Source organism: Pseudonaja textilis, chromosome 3 (genome assembly GCF_049901715.1).
Source record: "Pseudonaja textilis isolate UNSWEBS1 chromosome 3, rPseTex1.2, whole genome shotgun sequence".
Lineage (NCBI taxonomy): Eukaryota > Metazoa > Chordata > Lepidosauria > Squamata > Elapidae > Pseudonaja > Pseudonaja textilis.
Window position 1 is genome coordinate 53,985,967 of NC_141992.1, and position 20,912 is coordinate 54,006,878.

Genomic DNA, 20,912 nt, shown 5'->3' on the forward strand with positions numbered 1-20,912 from the left:
ATGGGGTTAAGCAAAATATTTCAAGAAAACTATATGGAAAGCCATGATCAAGGTGACCATATGGGAACATTACATGAAAAAAAAAACCAGGACACTAAAATGGCCTTTTCACCTTTGGGAAGTGCAATAAAAATGCACGCAGACTAATGTACAAATCCACGGTTGAGATGAGCCAATGACAACATATAGAATATTGCATATATCTCTTTGTAATAATTTTTTTCTGTAGAGTATAGAACCTACTTATTTTAGCTTTTGAAATAATTACATGTCAAAAGTAACTTCATTATGTACTATGGCTTCAAATCCTTTGAAAAGTGTGCTTCAGAATGTATGAAAGCACTTGGAAGTACTTTTTGTAATCTTTAAACCATCTGTCATTTTCTTTCTTAATTTTTATTTTAAAAGATTTTATGAAGTAAAAAAATATAAATTTAAAGAAAAAAAGTAAAAGAAAAGTGATAAATTGGAAAAAAAGAAAAATATATTAAGAAATGACTTTCAATTTTCTTTACAACTGTTATAAATGCATTTGTATTTTATCTTCCCTTTCTAATTCCCTTTCTATTCTACCCTTTCTGATAGTCAAACCTATAAATCACAAGTTTATTTTTTTGGTTTTCAGCAAAAAGTCCATAAATTGTTCTGGCATCTGGGTCATTTTCCATGAACTTGTGATTGCTTCAGAGGCTGCACCTATGCACTTGTGCTGAGACAGCTGGGAGCAGTGTACAAAGCACCCTCAGGAGTCTGGAAAAAAATTGCAGCTGCTTTACTTATTTGAAAAGAGATGGATTATACATGCTCCCTCATGTTCTGAAGTCTTTTGAGGACTTTGTTCATTTTTAATGCATTTATATATTTTTATTTTGGTAGCAGTTAAGATTGAATTGAAAGATTTGAACAATGTTTGGATTACAAGGGTTGGTTTAGTAATTATTCTTCCTGGGAAAACTTGTAGATTTCCAGTTCTTAAGAAGAGGTAAGATGGAACTAGAGAGTATATAATTCAGATGGTATTTAGATTTGAAGGCAAAAATATGCTTTTGGAAAGATCCTTAACTTCAACTTCTTAAAGAAACTAAACTGAATGAACTGTTTCTAAAGATGAAGTTAGTGGTAGAAAAGTATACTAAAGGTAAAGTTTCCCTGTCCAGTCATGTCCAAATCTAGGGTGTGTGCTTATCTTCATTTCTTGGCCAAGGGATCCAGTATTGTCCGAAGAAATTGCTATGGTCATGTAGCCAGCATTACTGTATGCCAGAAGCACACAGAATGCTGTTACTTCCTACTGAATTGGTACCTATTTATCTGCTCACATGTGCTTGCTTTCAAACCTACTACTATTTAAAATGGAATTAGGGAGTATAGTTCGTAGCATTCAGACTGAAGGCAAAAGATGCTTTGAAGCATACCTAACTTCAATTTCTTAATTTTTAAAAAAATCATATGTCTGCCTTCTCTAGTTGCTGCTGCATCCCAGGAACAATTTGAAATTTTAATTTGAGAATATACCAAATCCACACCTATATTTCTCTGAAGTACATTTATGCCTTCAGATCAAAGGAGTTGCATTGTTCTAGGAGGGTATATTTGCTTGTCAACATATTCTGCTAATTATTTGAGGGGGTGCTATGATAATTAAACTGTAATAAAACCGGTATAAATTAGGTACCATTATCACACTGATCTTATTAATTTTATTGAATAATGTGATTAGTTTTACCAAATTTTGTTTAAAAATGAATCCAATCATACAATAATTATACTCCCCCCCCCACACTCTCTTTCTGTTGGCAGCTAAAAAGACCAGAGGAGTGTTTTTTTAGTTGACAGGTGGATATTAGTGAATAGTAAACAGCTTTCAATATATTATACATAGAAGCAATTGTCTGGATAAAATTGTGCTTCTGCATTGTGTTATTTCCAGATGAAACTTGGACCTTTTAAACAAAAGAAAGTTGGAACTGTAAACTTTGCTCTTTTTTTACTTTGTGAAAACAGACAGCTCAAATATCACTAAGGCTCATTGATATTGTTGTTGCTGTACATTATGCACAAGAAATATATAATTGAAATATATAAAAGCAAAGACATTTGGGGGAGTGATAACTTATACTTTTATGCTAAACAGTGGACTAGGACCTTTCTAGCTTTGGTTGCAAAAGTAAATTGTGAGCTATGATGCAACTTTGCTTAGTTCTAATAACATCTGTTCAGAACAGCAGTGATATGTCACTTGTTTAATTACTTTTAAAATGTCAATTATAAGGTATGTATATCAATGATGATCTGCTGTTGCTGGTTCTATTTCAATTTATTCTAAATTGATCATCAACAGACTAAGGAAAATTGTAATAAGGTGTCAGTCAATAATGATAGCTACTGATATTCTTTCAGTTATAATTAACTATTGATAATAATTTTGGTTAGAGCAATAATTAAATTGTGTAGAGTGAACTCCACAAGAATTTGTGGGCTCTTAAAGTTGGAAACATCCTTATTAAACATCCTCTAATTTTATATTTATTTATATATATTCTTAAGTTTTTGTGGGTACTTACATATCTGGTATTCAGCTTTGTTCGGGTATTTTCCCATGTCATTAATAGTTGTGCTTTTAAAGTTGTAGCAACGTTTCGGCAAAATCTCATCCGCTATCATCAGGCTTCTGTATTGTGTTCGTCTGTGAGTCAGACTTTCACAGCCGTTTCAGTTTTAAATTTGGTGCTAGCCTACTGCTGTGCCAGTATGGTTTTTTCTTAATCCTGATTGGTTGGGAGTCTTGGTCTGTGTTTATTGGTCTTGGAGTTTGCTGTGTTCTGCTTGATTGGTGTTTCTAATATATTCTGTCTGTTTTGTAGCTTTTTTTTTTGTCTTGATTGGCTTGCTGTATTGGAGGCTTTTAGTGCAGTTTGGCTCCAAGTAAATGGACAGCTATCATTTATTAGGAAGCTAGGTTTCATCTGGGTGCCTGGTTGGGGTGTGTTTGAGCTGGAGGTGTCAGGGGGGATCTGTTTGTGCCCAGGTATTTGCCTGGCTTGTGGTGTGGAGATTTTGTTTGTTTGGCAGTCTGGTGGAATCATCTATTCATGCTTTCAGATCTTTTTTCAATCTCTATGGCTTCTCTGATAATTCTGTGGCTGGGGTTCTCTATAGTGGCTAGGGTTTTGGTGCCATTGAAGTCGATGCTATGACCTGTGGCTTTCATGTGTTGGACTAGTGAGGAAGTGTGTTCCAGCTTTTTTACTGCATTTTTGTGTTCATCCAGGTGGGTACTTATTCTTCTATTGGTCTGTCCAATGTATATGGCAGGGCATGATGCACAGGGGACTTCATATATGTCTTGGTTTTCCAGGTCAATTTTATCTTTGGGGTTTCTTAGGATGGCTGCTATTTTTCTGTCTGTTTTGAAGGCAGTCTTGATGTGATGCCTCTGTAGTATCTTGCTGATTTTGTCTGTAGTACCTCTTATGTAGGACAGGACTGCTGTTCCATAGGTCTTTTCATCTTCTAGGTCCTGCCCTATATAAGAAAGCCACAGGACATGAAATTAATTTCGAAGGAACCAAATTAATATCCAACACTGAACACTTCAGCAAGAGAATAATCAGGGAAGCCATCGAGATAGAGAAACACCCCCATAACATGAATAGATGGGATGATACTTCCTGCCTATCAGACATCTGGAAGCTAGCCCTCACCAACAAACGAGTCCCAGCCACGAAAACTAACACCAGACCCAAAACAACACGGGACACCACCGCCAATCCCCCTCATCAGACCCAGGCCCAAGCCCATCCTATAAACGAAGGACAAACACCATCCAGAAAACAGACCACAGCTACTTCGCCAGCTGTCGCACCCCCGACACCAAAACCAAACAAGCTGACACATGCCAAGAACACAGACCCAGACCCCAAACTCACCAGACTAAAACCCAGAATGCTACATCACAGCCACCCGCTCAGGATATCACATCAGAAAACTCAGGAAATTACACCACAAGAACTCAAGAAGTTGCAATACAGCAAATGACCCAGGATATCACAGCACAAGACCAAGGATACCATAGCGATAAGTCTCACAAGGTCATCACACAACCCATTACCCAAGCTGTTACTACACAGGAGGCTAATGGAAAAGAGATCAAAACACAAACGACCCAGGAGATTACAATGCAGGACCCAGGATACCACAACAAAAGAACTCGCAAGCCCATCACACAACCCATTACCCAAGCCGTTAAAACATGAGAGGCTAATGGAAAAAAGATCACTACAAAACAAATGACCCAGGAGATTACAGCACAAGATCTAGGTAACTCCACAACAAAACTCACAAGGCCATCACACAGCCCATTATACCAACATCAACCCCATCAACAAATCAAGAGGCAGCAGCACAGCCAACCAGCCCAGCACACCAGCTCCCACCACCAGTATTTATAGAGAGAGGGCAGCTCCTATCACACACTGCTTGCACTGGCATGAAGCTGAAAGCACCAGCCTGAGGATGGCGAGTGGGACCTTGCCGAAACGTTGCCAAGATACTCTTAATCTTACATGGGAAAAGACCCGAACACACCTAGACCTACATACCTGTACCCGTGAAAATCTATGAAAACATATATAAGAAACATAAGAAAACAAACATATATATAGATATAATCTCATTTGCCATCATCAGGCTTCTGTATTGTGTTCTGCCATCATCAGGCTTCTGTATTGCGTTCGACGAATATATATAAAGGAGAGGGATGTTGATGATCATAATATGCTTAAAGATCATTAGAAAACCAGCAAAATTTTCTAAGTACATATTTTTAAAATCTTCTGTAAAAGCAGTAAAATAATATTGCCTTTCAGTTCATGATTCTACAAAGAGAAGCTGTTGAAGGGGTATTAATAGCAATGGTGACATAGAAATAGTAATCTCAGGCGCCTCAAATTATAGTCAGAATGAAAGTATAAGAATTGATCACTTATGTTTATTTGGATAGTATTTTTAAAAAATGCAATGAAGTATCAATTTTCAAGTAACAAAATATTGATTAAAATATTATGAATCTTATTTGGACAAAATTAAATGCATTATTAGGTGAACGCTAATGACATCAGATGGGTGACCATCCTGAAGTCCTATTATGATAAGTGTAGAGGACTTATTTTCCAACCTTAAACTTACTGCCTACACATAACGAATAGTATTCCTTATTCTGATTTTTGAATTTATAGTTCTGAATAAAGTAGTTAAATTGCTTTTCGTTCCAGATCTAGAAAGGGTGCAAAATAGCATAGCAGAATCAACAAATATATCCAGATACTTAAGCACTGTAAATTGCTCCTTAAGTAGCAAAAAAAATGATATGGGAAACTTGATACAATAATCTATACTAAGCAAGAGTGTGCAAGCACTCAGCTGTCATTTTGCTCGAGAGAATCTGTTTAGGCAACAGAAATCATAATTATAAATCTTTATTGATAAATCAAACAAATCCTGCAAGTTAGGCTCTTGTGACTTACCCCACTGCCTTGGCTTTGTGAAGAGTGCCCCCCAGAATTTTGAAAGGGTGGTATTTTGATATCCACAATTCATCTTAAAGAAATGTGCTATCGAGTTCCCATTTCCTTCTGCATCTTTGACAGATATCTTAAAGATACAGTCATAGATATGTTTTAGTCTTTGATCACTATTTCAGATGAATCAAAGTGATGTTTTTGTTCAGGTCCTTCAGTTTGGTTGCAAAGTGGAGATAGAATTGTCAGCACATCCACTTTTCTCTGTGAATTAACCTGATTTTGCATAATACTTTTATGTACATTTTGGAGGAAGTGCATCAAACATATTTAAGAAGCAAAACCAAATATTATTATTTAAGCCTTCAAAGTCAGAGCTTTATGATGAGCCAGTTGCATGTTGGAATGCTGGATTAAAGTGGCCACAGTTTCGAGGTGTTTCAAATTATTCCAAAATAGGCTGTCTTGGTTTAGGCTGTGGTTGCTTTAACTTTTGAACTGCATCTGAATATAGGCTTTGAGCCAGTATAAAGAACTGTACGTGTCGAGCATGCATAACTGTAAAATCATGCTGATTCTAAGATGGGGAAAACCAGAACTTCCCTTTGTTCAGACTTTTTATTATTTATTATGTGTGTGCCACCTTCATTATTTTTACAAATAAATCAAGACAAATATATCCAACACAACTTGTTCCTATTTTCTTCCAATAAATCCTACATGGTGAGTAGGCTGAGAGTGAGTGACTGGGCCAAAGTCATTCAGCTGGCTTTCATACCTAAAGTTGGGAGTAGAATTCACAGTCTCCCACTTTTTAGCCACTGCTTAACCACTAGATCATAGGTGTAAAACTTGTGGCATCACATTGTCGTCATGTGATGTACTATACAGTGTTTTTTCCCTTTGCGGAGCTGGGATGGGTGTGGCCTGCACATGATGCATTCGACCCACAGGCTGCCAGTTTGATACCGCTGCACTAGACCAAACTGGCTCTCTTGATGGTATAGTTAACCTACAGTGTCTGAAGCATTGTTTTTTTTATCTTATCCATTTCTCCATCCAAGTCTATTTATCTTTTGGCTCTTCCTCCACAACAGAACATTCAAATGTGAAAAAATGGCAGAATAAAGTTCCAGTATTGTCAATTGTAGTTTGGAGACATATCAAGAACCTATGCTGACTTTTGACCATTCCTTCTAGCATTTAGTTTTATTTGCAGAGATTAATTTACAAAGAGCAGCAGCAACGGTTAGCAAGATGATGAAAAACTATCTGCTATCTATAGCTTCAGTCTTGGTGTGCCCTTGATAACCCATTACGGCTACTGACTTAGTTTCAGAATTATCGATTTTAGAAATGTAGTTTCAGAAATATAGATTCTAGAAATAGCTAAATGCCAGAAAGGTAAGAACAGTGGCTTCTTCCTGATTCATGTTAGTTATTTATAGCCAATGGGTTTTATTTTGTGCCTCGACATTGGTGATACCACCTGTATAATAATAGACTTTTTTTCCCTAAAAATTGTAACTTTACAACCATAGGGATTGTTGATATGCCCTCTCACATTATGGAGCTTCAACAGTCTACTCTCAAGGAAATGTCACTGTCAGTTGCATTGTGCTACAAGAATTTTTTTTGCTGCTGAATTGGAATATATTGATTGAGGTTGTAGGTATTCCATAGCTGCTAAATTTAGGGTTGGTATCTTTATCAACACACCTGAAAACATATCTGAAAAATATTTCTGTTTAAATTCATATGAACAATAATTTTCTACACTGTTTGCATTATCTAGAAACAAATTTGATGCCGAAATTATATAATGTGTTTTGCTATGTTATTGTTTATTTGATTTCGGAGTCTTGTGGAACACAGCTTTTTTAAAGACCGTGAAGTATTGATCAGGGCATAGTATCTTCACTCTGGTGCTTGCTGAGAATTTCGCTTCACTGTAAAGGGCTTCACTGTGTTAATCCTCCTTACACTGCAGTACTTGTCACCTGCCTGATAGGTGTTAAATACTGCATTGGAAGGGGATTATCACCAGCTCTTTTTACTCTGGCAGTATAAGGGGGAAAAAAGCTTTCTTGCTGTTCTCTCAGGGTTGAGTAAGAGATTCCCAATAGTATAATTATGTATGATGTAGTAGTTTCCAAAATGCTATGTTAAACATGTGTTGCCGCTTCAATGTTGGCAAGAAGGATAAATTAAAAAATAATGTATTTTTTAAAATGTGAATGTTCCAGTTTAAATATAAGGCTTTCTATTTGCAGTATGTAAAATACAAAAGTTAAAGGGAGAATGAAAACTTGCCAGGCACAACCTTGATTCTCACATTATGAAATTACAATTTGCCAACAATTACTTCTACAGACTGTGTTAGTGCTCCTTTAAGATTTCCCCCCTAAAGTAGAAATACAGCATTCTTGGAAGTAGGATCAGAATGTTGAAGACTTTGAGCTCTCTTCATTATAAACTTTAAATATTTTTAATGATTCATTTCTATTTTTGTTGCCAACCAGTTTTTAAACACTTCCATACCTGTTAAATAAATTCAGTGATTAGTCACAGAAGTATAAAAACAGTTGAAAACAATAAATCTTTATTATTTCTCATTATTTCTTTTTATTAAGAATGTGTTTGAGATCAGCGAACAAGTATTAGTGGCCTGCAATGTTAACAAAGAATTCTTGCAATTTTTGGCTGAAGCTAGCAGTCAAAATTTAACAGCTGTGTGTATACAAGAAGAGTGGGGTGATTTATAAGCCAGTAGGCAGATTTGTTATATGGAAAGAGATGTGAAGTGGAATGTGCAAGGTACCATAAATGAGTAGCTGATATATTAGGCTTCTGGTATTTTGATATTATTTTTCTTCAGTTTTCTAAACAGTCCCAGATGGTCAATGTTGTTTCTTCTCCAAAAGCAGCCTAAAGTACTATATAATTGAGAATATACAGAATCAGGTACCATTAATATAGTAATAGGCATATATGTGCATCAAAAGTGATTTTAAAAAGGTGCTTCAGAAGGCATAGGAATACAAGTTCAAAACTATTTAACAAGCCTGAAAAAAAGGCTGTTTTAATCAATTGACGCATTTCTCAATCCTCCCATTTAGATGCATTGCTCCATTTTTATACTTCTGATTGTACCTCTGGAAATTGCTTCCATTTTATATCTGTGTGCATGAGGTAGAGGTAGAAAAGGAATAATTCCCAGGGGAGATATGGTGAACTGAAGACTGAACTGAGAACTGTGGCAAAGAACCAAAGAACTGGTGAGTACTCTGGTTCCTTGGAATATCTTTGGATAAGGAGAGGACAGAACATTATGTACATATGCTCTGAATGATGCTGTCTGTGAGGAGACTGCACAGCAGCGGTTTTCCATGGGTGTGAGTGACAGGAGATGACAGAATTAGCCATCTTACACCACCAGGAAGATATTAAGGACATTAAGTTCTCAAAGCTTACTTTGTAATCCTTTTTGGAAATTGCTCATTAGCTACTTCTGAGATATTAGAGACCTTTGGAATCACATGTTTGAAATGCCAGGTGGGTCTGCCTTCAATCTTGAACAAAAGAAAACTCTAAGTTTAAGAATTTAAAGAATTTGAAGTAAACAGCAAAAAGTTAAATAACATTTTGATCTTAGAAAGTTATAAATGGATTAAAGGTCTAGATAAAATTGGAATATTGAAACAATATTGAATATTTTGGAATTAATTATAAAGTACAAAGAGCTTCATATGGGAAATATATCCTGCTTTAGTTTTTACAAGACACAACACAGAAAAATAGTCTCATGATTCCAAAAACTGGATACTAGAAGGGACTAAAGATTTTAGGTAGGGAGATAATATACAGGCCTGCAAGATGTTTATGACAGTAAAAATACTGAAGGAGACTTTTGAAGAATGAAATCAGAAAATAGTAGCCACAATATCAACAAAAAGTAATGATGTTTGTTTCCATGGATAGTCTGTCTCCAAATACGTTATTGAAGAATTGTCAGATGTGTAACAAATTTTATCTGACAAGATAAAGATGGTATCGAAATTGGATTTACAACTGACAAGCCAAAAGAATGGTTTTAGAAAAGGATATTTCACTGAATGACAAAAGCAATCGGCCAAGGTTTGAAATGTAAGAAAGAAATACAAATGCATACCAAGGGATAAAGAAGAAGTGAAGAGAAATCAAATCCTACAACAATATTTGAACAAACTTAAATATTAAGATTGTTAGAAACAAAAGGTAAAATGAAATATAAGGTTGGTTTATTTGGATAAGGTTAAAATAAGTGACCCCTTTCTGGACTTTCAGATGACACCAGGACTGAAAAGATGATGTTTTATGGATTTGTTTAGAGATGGGAGATGGGATGAAAAGATCAATATTTATAACATTAAGAGGGAGTGAAGTGTTATTAAATTGGTTTACATTTCTGATGAAGGTTGGAAGTATCTTATTTAGATCCTTTTTTTCTTTTTTTCTTTATTATATTCTTACTTTTCTTTCTCTTTCTCTTTCCGTGCACTGTTTACTCTTTTCTATTTTCTTTTTTTATTCTATGATAAATGTAGTTTGAATTAGATGGAGAGGAGAGAGAGAGAGAGACAGAGGATACTTGCGAAGAGATAGAACTAAGCAGTGTTACTGAATCTTAGAATTGGACAACATCATTTAACCTCCCGCTCAATGCAGGAAGCCAATTATAGAATATGAGACTGAGAGCTATCTAGTCTCCACTTGAACATATCCCATCTAGGGGAGCCAGGCCAGCATCTCTTGGATAATTGATTCTCTCCCCCCGCCCCCCCCAATATTCAATTGCAATCTACTTTTCTGTAATTTAAATCTATTATGCTGTGTTCAGCACTCCTGAAAGAGAGAACTGACTTTGACAGTCTTCTGTGTGATCTAATTCTGATAAAGAAATATCTGCAGGAAAATCTGTCAAGCTGTATCTTTCAATAAAACTGTAGTTTTACACAACAAGCAGATAGAAATTACGTGTGATATATCTACACTATCTGCAAATTGTATTGTTTTCATATTTTGAAGCTGTAAACAACTATACATAAATAATGTGTATGATTTTACATTTATTTGAAACTAAGCTTTTGTTTAAGAATGTGGAGATTCTTAGAATTTTGTGAAGTTTTGGATATTTTTGCATAAATATTACCTAAAACATGAACTTATCTGCATGCAAGATCTAAAGCTAGATAGAGAGCCCAATTAAACAAATACGTCAGGAAACTATACCTGCTCATTTATTGGGAAAAATGATTGAAAGCTAAAGAAGTACGCGAACCTCTTAGGACAGAGGTGTCAAACTTGTGGCCTGTGGGCCAGATGTGTCACTCACTGGCCATGCCCATGCCTGGTTTAGCAAAGGAAAAAGTTGTGATACGTCATGTGACAACACTGTGACGATGTGAGTTTGACATCCTTGCAGGAAATTTGGGCCAGGTGTTTCAATCAATGGAATGATAATCAAGTGTGAATGTGGGAGGACTTGCCTTATTGAAAAAACATTTCTGGGTATACATTATCAATAATTTCACAACATGGTCCCTGCTTGATTGCCAGAATACAGTTCTCTTCATTATCAGATTGGGAATCATCCATCATTGATTGGCCTTTTCTAGATGAGTTATCATTCATACAAAAAGATTTCTATTCATTAATTAAGAACCCAGTTATAACAATCCACATGTCTTTTGGTTATAATTGCCGATGAATTGCCAATTCTACATGTTAACATCTTTGCTACTCATTTAGTTAGCAGAACATGAGTAACACGGGTATCCAATGACTATTGTAAATGAACCATCCTTTTCTCCTTAAAACCACTGTTTCTTTCTCTCTTTTTGCAGATAATTTTATTAAGAATTATAAATGAAAATAGTATTAAAACTATTGCTTTCTAGCCATAAACATAATAGAATAATTAATGTGGAAGAAATTGAAAGGAAGCTATATTAAAATGTTATGGAACTTATCATGGACATGTCAAGCTCTTAAGCTTTGCTTTGACTTGATAGTAATTTATTAGATTATCAAGACTAGTACAAGATGAAAACCAATAAACATATTAGAAGTGATAGTAGCCAGGTACAGTTAGAAAAAGTTCTTCCACATATTCTCCACTGAGCCGAAGGGAGAATCCAGGATGGATAGTCTCTAATCTCATAGCTCTGCAGACAGAGTTGAAAAACTGAGGACACACCCGCTGGTAACAGTCCCCAGTTCTTCACTCGGTCTCAGCGTGTTCAGACCACCCTTTAAAGGCTCTGAATAGTTCAGATTGTAGAAGAATCTTGAGGTTTTTTTTTTCTTTCTTCGAGAGGCTTAGAGCACATTTGACAGCTAGCCGGCTTGCTGGTTAGCACTTTTGTTTTTCACGTTTTTTTGACTGCCTTTTAAAAAAAAATTATTTGCTGGTAGACTGGTTTTTGGAATTGTGATTATAAATTTGATTGGAGGTGCCCCTGAGAGCCCATGTAGCCCAGGCTGGGGGGCAGGAGTCAGTGTCTTATTCAACTCATTTTCTCTCTGTCCGTTCTTATTGATCTGTGCTAGCCGTGAAAACCACAAGGCGCTTCTGCCCCTTTTTGGCATCGGCGGCCATTTCAGACATTTCGGGACAATTCTGTAGTTCGTCTCCATGATTGTCCCTTGGGGGTGGGGTACTGGCCATCTGAATTGAATCCTGACCCCCTGTCCAGTCACCAGAGCACCGTGGCAGCTGCGAGACACTTGAGACTGCCAAATTGATTGCGGTGCAGCCAGCACTGGCTTGCAAGCCTCTGATCTGTCAGGGCTTGTAGCAATTTTAAAGAGTCAGCCATTTTTTTTTCCTTTTTGCTTTGACTCTTGCCTTAAATTGCAGAGCTGTGCTGAGCTCACCACTTCTGGGTCTCACTAGCCTCCTGAAGTGGTGGACAGTTGCTGTGAGCAAAGCAGACAGCTTTAGATCAAATAAATTTTGTTTTTATTTTTCTTTTCCCCTTTTTTTCCTTTTCTCTCTCCCTGTCAATGACAATTATTTTTGGCGGGCTCAAAATGGCCACCAGGGGAGCTGGTCAAGAATTATCAGCTCCTCAGCAGAGTAGGGAGAGAGCTGCAAAGGGATCAACTAAGTCCAGGTCTACTGGGCTGGAGACAGCAGCTAGGATCAGAGCTAGGACCCTAGCCACTAAAAGACCCTCTAGGGCAGAGGATAGCCAGGCATAGACAAAAAGCCCTAGATAAGGAGTTTGATAAGGCAGTGAGAGACTCCAAGATGGCTGAAAACAGGGCCATCTGTCCTCTGCTTTCACAAGATGACTGCCTGATATCCTGGTGGCTCAAGTACTCAGGATTTGCAGGGAATCCTCCAAATCAAGGCAAAAGCCACTCATAATAATTCTGAGCCCCCACAAGGATTTTTGATTGCTGCACCTGGAAGCCAAGCCTCCAGCAGAACCAGACCTATGCCATTTCAGGCCGATAGACCAGCCTTTGCCGCCAGAGGGCATCAGAGGCAAGATGACAGAAGGTCCTTTCGGGGTTCCAACAGACCTTTTAGATGCAACAAGTGACACCCAAGCCTCCTCTCCCAAGGGGGCTGTCTGGGACTGTTCTGGCAGAGGTGGGAACAGATCACGACGGACGCTTGGATCCTGACAACTTTATGGTCAGGTCTCTCTCGGGAGTTTATTTCCTCCCCCCCCCAGTGCCGTTATGTGCTTCCCCGTCTCAAGGGACCCCATTGGGAGAGACACCCATTGTCCCTGTGAGCAGAAAACATCTCATGGAATCGGCCATGCACCATCTGCTGGACGTTCGGCCATCCAGCCAGTTCCTGGAGACCAGGAGAGGCAGAGGTTCTATTCAATTTGGTTTGTGATTCCAAAGGCTGGGGGCGGTGGCGAGGAATCCTCAACTTGAAAGGGCTCAACAGGCATCTAATCTGCCGAAGATTCAAGGTGCACTCCCTCCATTCTATCCTACAGGGCCTGCGGGAGGGAGATTTTTTTTGGTAGACCTGATAGAGGCCTACCTCCATGTGCACATAGACCCCACCCACCTTCAGTTCCTGAGGTTTTGCTATGGCGGCCACCATTTTCAATACAGAGCTCTCCTCTTTGGCCTGTCATCAGCCCCACAGACTTTTACCAAGCTCTTGGTGGCCATAGCGGCATACCTCAGATCCTTACCCATAAGGATTCTATGCTATTTGGACGATATCCTGATAGCATCGTCTTCCAGACCCCAGGCGGAGGAGGATATGATGTCAATAATCCGGATTCTTTGAGAGCATGGGTTCTTGATAAACCTGGACAAATGCCACCTAGTACCATCAAACCATCTCTTGCATTTGGGGACTATCATAGACACCTTAACTGGCCAGGTCTTTCTCTCACAGGAGCATCGAGACAGTATAAGGGAGTCATCACAGATCCTGTCTGACAGAGAGGCGCCTATCTTGCTGTCTCAACTTCTTGGCAAGATGATATCGTGCATCGGGATCATCCCAGGGCCCGCTTCCTGCCAGAACCCTGCAGTGGTTCCTGCTCCCCTACCAGAAGGCGGGCAGGGTCAACTTGCCAAGGAGGGTTCACGTCCCCTTGCTGGTTCTTCATTCTTTCTGTTGGTGGCAGTCTCGAGCCATGGATCAGGGTTGCTTGTACAGGGAGCCCCAGAGGATTACCATCACCACTGTCACCAGTCTGTATAACCATGCCTACCTGGGAGTCTAGGTTAGGTGGTCACGGGAGGACTCTCCCACAACATAAATTGGCTAGAGCTCAGGGCTGCCTGCTTAACTCTCAAGGATCTAAGGCAGGAGGTGATGAGAAGACAGATTTTTCTCCTCACAGACAAAGTGGCCACCAAGGCCCACATAAACCAGCAGGGGGGCACTCGCTCCAGATCTCTAATGCAGGAGGCGACTCGGTTGTGCAGGTGGGCGGAGAGACACCCATTGTCCCTGCGAGCAGAAAACATCTCGGGAGTTTCCAATGTGCAAGCAGACTGGTTGAGCAGGCCCACAGTCGACCAGTCAGAATGGCGACTGCATCCCAGTCTTTTCCAAGAGATGACGGAACGGTTCAGCCATCCAATTCTGGATCTCTTTGCATCTCCAGAAAACTCACAGCTCCTGAGGTTCTTTGCAAAGTTCCCAGCACCAGGAGCAGAATGCTTTCCGGTGCAAGTGCCCCAAGGGCTATTCTATGCTTTCCCCACTTCCCCTGATTCCGGGAACAATCAGAAAGGTACTGACAGAGAGGGTAGAGGTTCTGTTGGTAGCCCCTTACTGGCCCAGGCGCCCATGGTTCGCCTACCTGGTGGGCCTAACAGTCGCCAGACCCTGGAGAATTCCCCTGCACAGGATCTCCCTCAGCCAGGGTCTGATTGAGCACCCAGATCCAGCCTGGTTTTGGTTGACTGTCTGGCATTTGAGCGGGTGCTCCTGAAACAGGAGTAGTTTTCCAGAAGGATCATTCAGACCATCCAGGCAGCCAGAAGTCTTTCCATGACCAGGATATATGATGCATCATGGAGGATTTTCTGTGGCTGGTGTGCCAGTCACCTATTGGAACCTACTGCTTTGTCTGTGGCAAATGTGTTAGAGTCCTGCAGGACGGGTTGGACAGAAGTTTCGCCCCCAGTGGCTGCTTTGGCCTTGTTTTTTTCGGTCAAGGACGCAACCACTCTGGCCCAATACCCCAGGGTGAAAGCCTTCCTTAGGGGAGCCACTAATTTGAAGCCACTGGTGGTCCACCATTACCCCACCTGGGATTTGCCTAGGGTCCTGCAGGCACTGACTTCTCCCCCATTTGAACGCTTGTGTGAAGTCAGTCTTTGCCTACTCACGTGCAAGGTGTCATTCTTATTTCAGCCAGGCATATCTTGGAGTTGACGGCCTTATCCATCAGAAAGGACCTGTGCGTTTTCCATGCAGACAGGGTGGTTCTGCGGTTGGACCCTACCTTTCTGCCCAGGGTGAACTCCTTATTCCATTTCTCATAGGAGTTGATTTTGTCTGACTTCTGTCAGGGCCTACCCATGCACTGGAGAGAAAATGGGACGCCTTGGACATTAGGAGGGCTCTCTGTATATACATCAAAAGGACCTCCTCTTTTAGGAGCACTGAAGCCCTGTTTGTTTCCTTTCAGCCATCAACTTTGGGTCTCAGGATGACACTATCTACCATGGGTCGCTGGCTTAGAGCCTGTATTGTGAAGGCCTATGAGTTACTGGCTCTTCCTGTGCCCAGGAGAATCACTGCACACTCAACAAGGAGTGCAGCGACCATTTCAGCCTGGGCAATGCAGGCTTCGGTTCTGGACTTTTGTAGAGCAGCAACTTGGTCATCTGTGACCCCATTCATAAGACATTATAAAATTGACTTGTTTGCCTCAGCAGAAGTGTCCTTTGGAAGACGAGTCCTGCAGGGCATTCATGTAGAAGTAGGGACCTCCGACCAATCCAGTTCCCTCCCATAAGACAGCCATCAGCCGGCTTTGGTATGTCCCATCCTGGATTCTCCCTTCGGCTCAGTGGAGAAGAGGCATTGGTCCTACCTGAACGCTTCTTCTCGGAGAGCTGAAGGGAGAATCCAGTCCCACCCTGTATTCTGTCTGGTCGGAGAAGGAAGGAAATGTTTTTTCTCGCAGTATCAAATAGGCTATCTGTTAGAGGATGAGGAGCAGCTGGATTTGCTTTGATGTCATTCAGAACTGGGGACTGTTACCAGGGAGTATGTCCTCAGTTTTTCAACTCAGTCTGCAGGGCTATGAGACTAGAGACTATCCATCCTGGATTCTCCCTTCGGCTCCCCAAGAAGGGGCCGTTCAGGTAGGACCAACAGCCCCTTCGGTTCTTTCTGCAGAATTGCACTAACTTCATTTGGAAACCTGGCTGTTGTACTAGGTCCTGCCTTACAAAGGGCAGATGAATTCTCCAGTTGACTTCCTCCAATGAATTCAGAGACATTTGCCCATTAGTGATGTAACAATATTTTATGAATATGTGGGGCTCTGGTGAATACAACCCACATTGTCAGAATGTTTTTATTAGGCCAATTCAGGATCACAGTTTTTTTTTTTTTTCAAATGACCAGCATGATTTGTTGGTCATGGCTAATTACTGGTAGCGGTTAAGATTTTAAAGATTGCTATTTTGTTAAAACCAATGTTTTCTAAAACATACTGCTCTGAGAACAAAAAAAGCTACCCAAAATAATTTCTTGTTTCTTTAGCAGAAATACGTGTATTAAAGGGAAATGACCTTCCTCTATCCTTTATTGTTTTTATTATCTTTGGTAACTCTTTCATCTCCTTCAGCAAAATAAAGGGTGCAGATCTTTTAAAATGCTTCCCCATATATAAGCCTCTCTAGGGTTTTAATTGCCCTTGGAACCTTTGTATTTTTACTGTATCAGAGACAGGGTTTCTCAAAAACAACTTTTAAAAAGCTCACATTATTTGTATACCTCTGCATAACATCCTATGAGAGCAAATGTCTAGACCTCCATTCTGCTCTTGTTTCTGGCTGGGTTGGTATGAATAACTAAAAGAAAATTAGTTTAATGCAGCAATTGCCAAATGACAGAAAGCTCTGATTGAAAGATTATAGGCAGAGTTAAGAAATACTATGAGTAAGAGGCAGGGGTGAGATAAAATTGCGGTTTGTTAATTGATGCTAAATCAGTAGTTTTAATGAAATGTTGATGGGCTTTTAAATTAAACAAAAAGCTATTACCATCTAGTTAGTATTTTGCAAATGGCTGTGAAAGGAATATAGTATCTGTCCTTCAGAGAGCAGGTCAACTTTTGTGCGAGGAAAATGCTTTCCTCTCCAAGATGACCAACTTGATTTATTAATATGAGAAGTAGAGGATACTGAGAATTAGAGAAACTTAAGTGAAATTCTACTTTCACAACAATTTGGATCACCTGACAGATTTGAGTAGAATGCATTTCAATCCCTCCCTCCCTGCATATTAATAATTTTAAAAATTCCTAGAATACAATAATTTATTTGACACCTGATGAGAGGATGGAAGAAAGAATGTTGCTGCTTGATCTTCAATATAAAATTTCCATCAGAATTTTCGACTGAGTCTTTGTCTTCCCCCCTTTGAGTTAGACTAGTCTTACATCAATAAGGCTTTGGATGATTTGGCCAAATCAGAAATGTATAAAGAATTTTATAGTTCTAGGGCTTAAGAAAAAATATTAGTGAAAGGAATATATTTTACACTTTAAGGAAAAAAATGAATTATTTTTGTATCCTTCTAACATCCCAAAACCTGAGTAGATTTTGATTGGTTTATTATTCAAAGGTTTCAATAGCTTCTGTACTTGCATACACAACATCAGGATCTTCTTCTGATGCCACTGCTGGGCATATATAAAGTGTAGACAGTTGAACAACCTTTTGTGATAGCAATGCAAGCAATCCAAAGAACATGGATTCTTTAATACTTTGGAAAAGGTGCTTGGCTCATGCTGATATACTATGTTAAGGAATGTTTCTGAATATAACTTGAATATAAGTTCTGATATTTAAGGAAATATTATCAATGAAAGAAAGAAAAACATGGTCAGAGAAATAGGTGAAGAACAAAGATCACAAATAAAGAGGCAGTTTTATTATTAAACATGTTTCATTGAACATGTAGACTTTGACTTTAAAACTGGAAAAGTAAAGAGAAAAGTAGTTTAGCTTTTTTGGTCAAATTTATATCATTGTAATAATTACTTCAGTTCCAAATGAATAATTACTATTTTTGCCATCATAATTTTCACCTTTAATTTCCAAAAGCCCTTGTTTCTTTGTATAAGATCTCTGATTTATTATTTTAAATAACTCATAGCCAAAGTGAAATATTTTTTAATTATAATTAAATAAGATATTAAACTGATTACTCCTAGGAAAAATACAACAGGTGATCTGGTATATCTCTAAAACAATGCCATTAGCGCATGGGTATTACTTTGTGTTCCAGTACAGCAAACATTCCACTGAAAGTACTGTAATCTTATTCATATATATTTCTAGCAATGTTGCTACTTGTTATGATTGGACAGATTTTTGTGTTGTTCTTCACTGAAATTAAATAATTAGTAAGTTCGGCATCCTTAAACTAAGGGAAATTTTAGTGTGAAATATTTTATCACCTTTTGGTAAAGGTAAATAAAAGACCTCTCAATAGCTTGGGGTTGCAGTGGGCACAGTCAGAAACTTAAGAGCCTGAATTTTAGCTCTGATAATGAATTCACTAGAAGAACAAAAGCCAATTCAGAAAACTATTTTCTTTATGTCCTCCCACTGAGATGAACTCTGCTCAATAATCATGCATAAGACTGAGCAGAAATAGATGGTTCTGCTTTTTTCCCCATCTTGCACTCTAAAAAGTTTTGGCATAGAGTGGGATGGAACCACTTACTGTAGTTCTAATAAATATTGGAATGGATTATGAAAGCCATTTACTCATTTTTGGAAGGGAAGGATTTCAAGATCTAAAGCAGCAGTTATAGCAATGCAATATTTAATAAATCCTGATGACCCTCCAATATTACAAAGTGGATATGATTTTAAAACACTCCACTGAAAAGTAGATTGTCAGTTCTGCATCCAGTTGGTTTCTTTCCTAAAGGAGCATGGGCATTGGATTGAAGGTGATGATGGTTTAATATAGTGCTTACAGGAAGTTGTGACTTGGGATGGATGGATTTTATAATTGCATCTTAATGTCATCTTTATCATCATCTTCCTCTTCCTCCAAGTTGTGGTGAAGTCTTAAATTTAATTCATTTATTTAGACTTACTTTTATATATACATATTCTTGGATGGGAGAGAATTACTGGCAGACTGTATTTTTGCATACCTAAGGATGGCTTAGAAACCCCACAAATATGTAAACATTTCCTACTTTCCATTTATCAGTGAAGTGAATTTAAATGTAAAATCAAAAGTTAGAAATAGACAATATGTTGCCAGTGACTTACAAACATTCCCCTCCACCCCAAAATCTCCTAATGGCTAACATACATTTCTAAGCATTTGCTGAAATGATCCATTCACAATAAATGCCAGTTCTGTTCTACTGAAAATCATTTTGTTTTAGTAAATTCTAAAAATAAGGATACACAAAAACTATATAGAGAAGTTAATTTAATTATGATGAGTCACCAGCACTACAATCTGGAAGACCTACAATGTAGAATTGTAAATGCAGAGGTAAAGGGTCTATGTTGATTTTTAACATTTTGAATATTTATTTGTTGCTGCATTTTATATAGTTGGTTTCATAATATTCTATTATTATCATAAATCTTAGGTAGTATCTATATATTACAGAATTTATGGCACTGATGCTCTTTTCCATTACATTGTCATTGATTCTGTATTCTTGTTTTTCAGTGTTAAATTTTATAACATACCACTTTAAAAGAGTAGAGTAAGGATAATTTATGGAAGCTAGTAAAATATTCTACTAAACTCTGTTTTCATATGACAACAGTTACATTTATTGCACAGTTTAATTACCTGAAATTGCAATTCAATTTTTGAGTTGGGTTTGTACCAACAGTTTTGTAACTTTTTTAAAAAAAAATTCAGTTTGATCCTCAGTGTGCCAGTAATTTTTATTGTTTTTATAATTTGTTTTGGGTAGAGATACTAGATGCAGGAATGGAAAATATTGTTTCTTTTTTATGGTGTTTTGGCTTTAAAAAAATCTAAAAGTCTAAAAATAAAAGGAGATAACTGATGCTAACTATGAAATTGTAGCTTGATGCATAATCTTAGCATTTTCATTTATCAGTCCAATTAAGAACTGATTTTAGTCATCTGTTAAAATATATTATTATAATGAGAATTGAAGTCTATATTTGGTGTGTCAATATTTTAATGTAAAACATTCGGCATCTATCAGCATAATATTCTGCTTTTATCACCTCATTGAATTTGCTAGAGGAATGTTGATAGAATTTACACAGCATCATTTAATCTCCTTTGTCAAATTATGAAGTTGTTATTGATTTCAGACTGTTGGTTAGCTACTAGTGGTTCTTTGCATCTTTATATTTTTCAAAGGGATTCTCTTGTCTTATTTGTGTTAGACTAACACATGTCTTGGTGGGGGGGAGTACAACAAATACATTATCTCTGCAGGTCATGATCTGCACTTCATTTTAAACAGATATTTTTTTAACCCAGAGTTATAATTAAATAGTGTCTCAAACTGGTAAATTAAAGCATAATAACATCTCACAGGTCATTTGTAAATTGGATAGTCTAAAATCATTGATTTCAAAGGGGGAGGGGAAATTGGGTAGTCTAAAATCATTGATTTCAAGGATAAAATCATGTTTTCTAAAATCCAT

At 38.1% G+C, this 20,912-nt stretch overlaps 1 protein-coding gene across 8 annotated transcripts in view; it reads left to right on the forward strand.

Annotated features, from left to right (window-relative positions):
* PTPRF (protein tyrosine phosphatase receptor type F) overlaps positions 1–20,912 on the forward strand; it is a 542,470-nt gene that overhangs the window by 72,334 nt on the left and 449,224 nt on the right. The gene's annotated exons all lie outside the window — the stretch shown is intronic.